Genomic DNA, 5,705 nt, shown 5'->3' with positions numbered 1-5,705 from the left:
GATCAGACCGATTAGGGCTGGGCTGGAGGCAGCGTGGAGCTGGCAATTAACTGTTTCTGGCTGGGAGTGGGGAGCCAGCCAAGGAGTCAGCCCAGACCATGCCCTACTGGGTAGCAGAAAGGCACAGAGCAAGTCACATCTGGACCTGAGGTCTTCAGGGTCTGCGAGTCAGTGTCTGGAGGTCACAGTGTACATGCAGGTTTGTGTTTGTGTGTGTATGGGAGAGAGGGATGTGTCTTTAAATCACCAGCAGAAACAGCTTTTGAAATGAGTTCCAAACCTCTATTCTGCTGTATTTAGGTGGATTAGAAAGCTTCCAAGTCTGTGGCAGATTTGGACTCTGACCAGACATGCTTAGCTCAGGCCCATGCCACAGACGGACATTTCTTTATCCCTGACATGCATCCCTGACATGTGATGTGGGAAATTACTATAATCTTTGGGAGGTGAGTTGCTATGTCAATAATTAACTAGGTGACCTTGGGGAAACCCAAAGATATGCCTGAGCCTTAGAAACTTTTGCAGAAAACAAATGAGCAGATTTGGCTGGATTGGTGGTTCTCAAAGCATGTTCTGAGAGCTGCTCCAAGAAGCCTATCCTCTAAAATTGGACAATGGTGGGCTTTTACTAATTCTTACTTTACTAACTGACGCAAGGGATTGAATTATATCTAGTTTTAGTTTTCCTCCCAGGCATTTTTCTGGAACTTTTTATGTCTCTGCCCATATGGGGTAGACATCAAAAACAACCAAAGTAGGAGAAAAAAATTCCAAACTAAATTCTAATAATAGAAAACTCAGGCATAGTCCGTTTTGCTTTTTTCTTTGTTGAGCGTGTGTAAGCCCTCATATAATAAATATTCTTTGGCGTTATTTTAATTTGATTGATTAATTTGACCAAGATTTCATAGTGTTCCATAAAGACTATTAATTTTCCTGCTTTGCATGAGTTTAAGAACTTCTGTGTTCGCGTGATCTTTAAGATCAAGTTTAAAAATGTATGATTTGACGTATGTGTTTATTTCTTTGGTTAGCTGACTGAGTTTAATAGCAGACTACGTTCATCAACTCCAAACTTCCCAATTTCGACAGGTCTTGACACTCACACACCTCTTCCCCAATGCTGGTACCTGAGTCTCTGTGGCACAGGCTGAATTGCACAGGTGGAGGTGCTGGGGGCTGGGGTCAGCAGCCTGTGGCTCACGTCCTTCAGGCACCAGTTCTTCCTGAGCTCCGTGGGAAGCTCTGGGTGGCCCACAGCACGCCTGGCTTCTTCCTTGCTAACAGCAGCCGACTATGCTGTAAACCCGGCCCCTCCGTGATCAGGAGACATGGTGTCCTTCCAGGCCTTCGTTGGCGGGGTCTGTTCAGCCCGCTGGTGCTGGTTACAGCCTCCCCTTCCTAGCAACTTTGGTTTAGGAATGAGCATGTAACCCAATTCCGGTCAAAGAGCCTAGAAGGGGCAGGTACTGCTGTGCTGCTGGGAAAGCGTCTCTGACTTTTAACGCGCTCTCCCTTTGGATATGCCTGTGTCGGGGTGGGCCGCTATCTGGTGTTGAGGGGGTGAGGTGAAGGGTATAACCAGCAGTACTGAGCACCCAATGTCCTTACAGAGCTGGCTAAATTCACCTGTTCCTTGCTGGTAAGCCAGTTGACGTAGGTTCCATTTCTCTCCACAGCCTTTTTCTTGGGAAGCTCATGTTTTGTGCACTGGGCTTAGGTTGGGAGAGGCTGAGAACTACAGGGGCTGAGCATCAGGAATGTTCTTCCATCCCTGAGGGTCCCCTTGCTTTACCGGGGTTGCACCCTAAGAGGGATGGAAGAGGAGGGGGTGTAGGGCCTGTCATAAGGGTAAAATGTTGAGGAACCCCAGAGAGGGCTCTTTTTCAGGAAACTGCAAAGAAGACTCTGGCAGAGTTTATGACCCCTCTTACTACGATTCAGTGATCTGTGGAGCTCCACGGGGAAAGGAGAAATCTGGTTGGGCCCGATTAGACCTCTCAGAATTCAGAGAAAATATTGCCAGGAGCCAGGGGCCAGAGACCTTAAAATAGAAGCTGGCTGAGAAGGCAGAGAAGCACCCAGACATCCAAGTCTGACCTTGTAGTCACAAATGGGTCCAGAGGAGAAAGAGAAGGGGTGTTTCCTGGGGCAACTGGGGGACTGCCCAGGCAGCTTGTGAAAGGCGGAGAAGGGGACAGGACAGAAGAAAGGACCAAGCACTGTGCAGAGCTGAGGAACCTGCATAAAGAGTGTGGAAAAGTACTCTGAATAACAAAAAGGGAGGCTCAGATTACAGAGGCCTAAGAAGCAAAGTGCTAGAGACCCCACTGCTCCAGACATTGGTGTGACCTGGATCTCATACACAGAAAGCATTGTTTCAATTGTTATTGCATCCTGAGGAGTCCAAGGCTTGCACTAGTGGCTGGAAATTATGGGGGGAAGCTTTTAGCTCCAAGTAGGTGAAGGTGTTCTAACCATCATTCCCCCACTGGTAGGATGAACTGTTGCAGGAGATAATGAGCTCCTTGGAGCCCACGTGAATACTTGGTGGGGAGAGGTGACATGATGGGCAGTTCTCAAGCACTGATTGGATGATTCAGACCGGAAGTCTGTGATTCTAGATGATTATGATTCCTTAAAGAATCCAGACAAGGACTGTGAGATGTGCCAGCGATGCCACCTAGAATTCAAAGGAAGAGAGCTGGGGTTTCCTACGTTGCCTGGTTCCTCTTTCACCCACCTGCCTGTGGGCCCTGGATGCCCAGCCAGGGAAGAGAAGCAGTGTGGCGATTGGCGGGGATGGATTCCAAACTCACTTCTGCCATTAACAGCTGTGTGGCCTGGGACGTTCCTTACTCTCTTTTAGTCTCAACCTCCTTATCTGTAAAATGGGTCTACTAGCTACCTTACGGGGTCAGAAGTGTCATGTCAAAAGTACCCGTCCAGAGCAGATGCCAGTAAATGGGAGCTAATACATACGTGAACAAACTGACTGCACTGTGGCCCACCCTATGCAGGTTTGTTAACACAGGATTCCACCCACTGAACCAACGATACCCCAGACTGGGGCACAGACTGGCCTCAACATCATAGAGAACCGGGGTAAAATGAGTAGCTGTTCTTTGAGATGACAGGGCTCATCCAGAGCTTTACTTATTATATTGTTTTGTTTTGTGCTACAACAACCAGAGCCCCTGTGTGTTGCACCCATAGGAAGGTAGGTTGACCCAAGACACTTACAATAATCCAAGCCCTGACTGCAGGGCTGTGGAAACCAGTGATGATGTCAGTGACGGTTGTCATAGCTAGGTGCTGTGCTAAATGCTATATACACAACACTACTGTTATTATTATTCACATTTTACAGGCGAGGAAACTGAGTCATGCTTGGTTAAGTACATTTGCTCAAGCTCACACAGAACAGAAATGAGGAGATTTTGAGTCCAGTGGTCTCAGCTTGGCCCCCTCTATTGCCCCCTCTGGTTTTACACTTGCCTCTGTCACAAAGCTGCCCCAAGAGAGGACACCATCCCAGTACCCTTGGGCAGATCATTCAGAAAGGCTTTGGGTGGAAGCTTGGTGTTGATTTCCTGACTGCTCCTGGATCCCAGGAGGCAGAGGTGGGCTTGGTGAAGCTCTCCACCTTGTTCTCCCAATGGTGGTCCATGGGAAAGAATGCTTCCAGTGGTGGGCTGCAGCTCTCCCTGGGTCTTGTCTAGACCTTCTGTGTATTGTTATAAATGGATATTTCACAGTTACTCCTCACTATATGGGATAGCCATAAATTGTGCACAATTAATAGCAGCAAAAAATTCCAGATGCTTGGGATGGCTCTGAGGAGCATAAGTCAGGAAAAGATGAAATGTGAGTGTATACGAATCTTCATCTGTTGAGGGTGAGGAAGCTTCAGCAAAATAGTAGGAAGCTCACGGGCATAACTCAAGCAAGTGCCTGGCACTGGAGACAAATCCCGGGATCTGGTCTAAGCCCTTTGACCTCTTCAGATGCCTTGTCACCTCACTCTTCATTTCAGTGTCTGCAGAAGAAAATAGATGCTCAGACCTGCACCCCCAAAACCCCTTGCATTCCTCTTAACTGCATCCTCCCCCTCACTTGTCCTTTCCTTCCAATGGAGGCAGTGGGGTTAGTCCTCACACTTGTGCTTTCAATCGCTGCCCTGGTATGTCTCCTGAGCCCTTGGACCCATCATGTCTTCCACTTTTGCCTCCACCTTTCCCATCTACTCATCTACAGCTAAGAGCAAAGCTATCCTGCAAGACGCTGCTTTCCCCTGCAAGCCACATGCAGTCTTTCCTCCCTTCACCACCTAGACTTTTGAAAGTGCTCTAAATTTACCACTGCCTCCCATTGTTTCGCTTTCTGTTCAGTTGTTCACCTACTCAAATGTGGCTTCTACCCGGGTACATGTCAGTGCAACTATGTTGGCCTGGCAGCTGACCCCCAGACCCAGTGGCCTAATTGTTGTGCTCATTCAACTCCACCTCTTGGATTTGTTTAGCATTTGACACTTAACTCTTCCTTCCTTCTGGACAACCCCCCTATGACATTATCCTTTAGCAATCATGCTACATGCATTAGGGCTTGCGTTCTTTCCTTTTCCTATGCGTCCTTTACTGAGTCCTCTTTCTTTGCTGTTTCCCTGGTGGTGATCTGTGGTTGGCAGCCTCCAAATGGTTCCAGTGATCTCCCCTCCTGGTATTCACACATTTGTGTGGTGTTCTCCCACATTGGGAGGGTTGGTCTGTGTGAGTGAATTTGGAAGAAGTGGTAGAATGTCAGCCTGATGTTAGGTTATAAGAGACATTACCTTGGCCACTTTCTCTGTCTCAGGGGAAGCCAGTTGCCATGTCTTGAGGAGCCCTACTGAGAAGCCACATATTGGGGAAATGATACCTCCTGCCAACAGCAGCAACGTGAGTGAGCTTGAAAGCAGACCCCCTGCCCCAGTTGAACCTTCACATGTCAGGCCCGGGCTGACAGCTTGACTATAATCTTATGAGGAGCCTGAGCCAGACACCACCCCCACCACCCCACCCCCAGCTGAGCTTGTTGTTTCAAGTTGCTAAGTTTTAGGGTAATCTGTTACTCATCAAGAGCTGACTAATACATGCTTTGGAACCCTCTTTTCTCTCATCCACTCTCCACTCTCTCTCATTGCCTGGCTTGAGTGTTACCAGAATGAGAATAATTCCCAGGGAGGCCCTCTGGCCCAAGCCTCCTTTCCTTAGCTGTGGAGCTAAATTTCCACCTGTAGTTTGGTCAACTATACATCAAACTCATTATGTCCCAAGTTGAACTTAGTATTTCCACTCCATCCTTTTCCTTTTTCCTGAGTTTTACATCCTGGATACTAGCCTCATTATTAGTCTAGTCACCAAAGCTAAACACATCAAAATCAGTCTCCCTCTTTCCCCAGTTCTTCTCATTCTACACTATAATTGCTCCTCATCTGCCTCCTTTTGTCTGTTGCTCCTAGCTCTCTTTGAGCTTAGCCCTCATTATTTCTTGCTCAGCTAACTGCCACAGACTGGTCTTCCAGCCTCCATCCTATGCCTGCATTGTTGGTGGAGATTGCAGATCTTCACAAGTTACAACTTTGCTTAATACCTTCAAAGATTTCCCACTGCCTAAAGAATAAATTCTGAACTCCTCAGTCCAGGATCCCAGGCCTTCTGTAAGCT

At 47.8% G+C, this 5,705-nt stretch overlaps 1 non-coding gene across 7 annotated transcripts in view; it reads left to right on the top strand.

The window, feature by feature from the left end:
* LOC131750062 (uncharacterized) overlaps window positions 1-5,705 on the top strand; it is a 99,190-nt gene that overhangs the window by 78,917 nt on the left and 14,568 nt on the right. The window contains exon 7 of one of the 7 annotated variants that reach the window (XR_010838898.1): window positions 4,855-4,937. The exons of the other annotated variants lie outside the window; for them this stretch is intronic. This is a non-coding gene — a transcript (uncharacterized protein). The remainder of the gene's footprint in view (window positions 1-4,854; window positions 4,938-5,705) is intronic. 7 annotated transcript variants of the gene reach the window in all.

This window comes from Kogia breviceps, chromosome 2, assembly GCF_026419965.1.
Source record: "Kogia breviceps isolate mKogBre1 chromosome 2, mKogBre1 haplotype 1, whole genome shotgun sequence".
Taxonomy (NCBI): domain Eukaryota; kingdom Metazoa; phylum Chordata; class Mammalia; order Artiodactyla; family Physeteridae; genus Kogia; species Kogia breviceps.
This window is presented reverse-complemented; position numbering and strand designations above follow the sequence as displayed.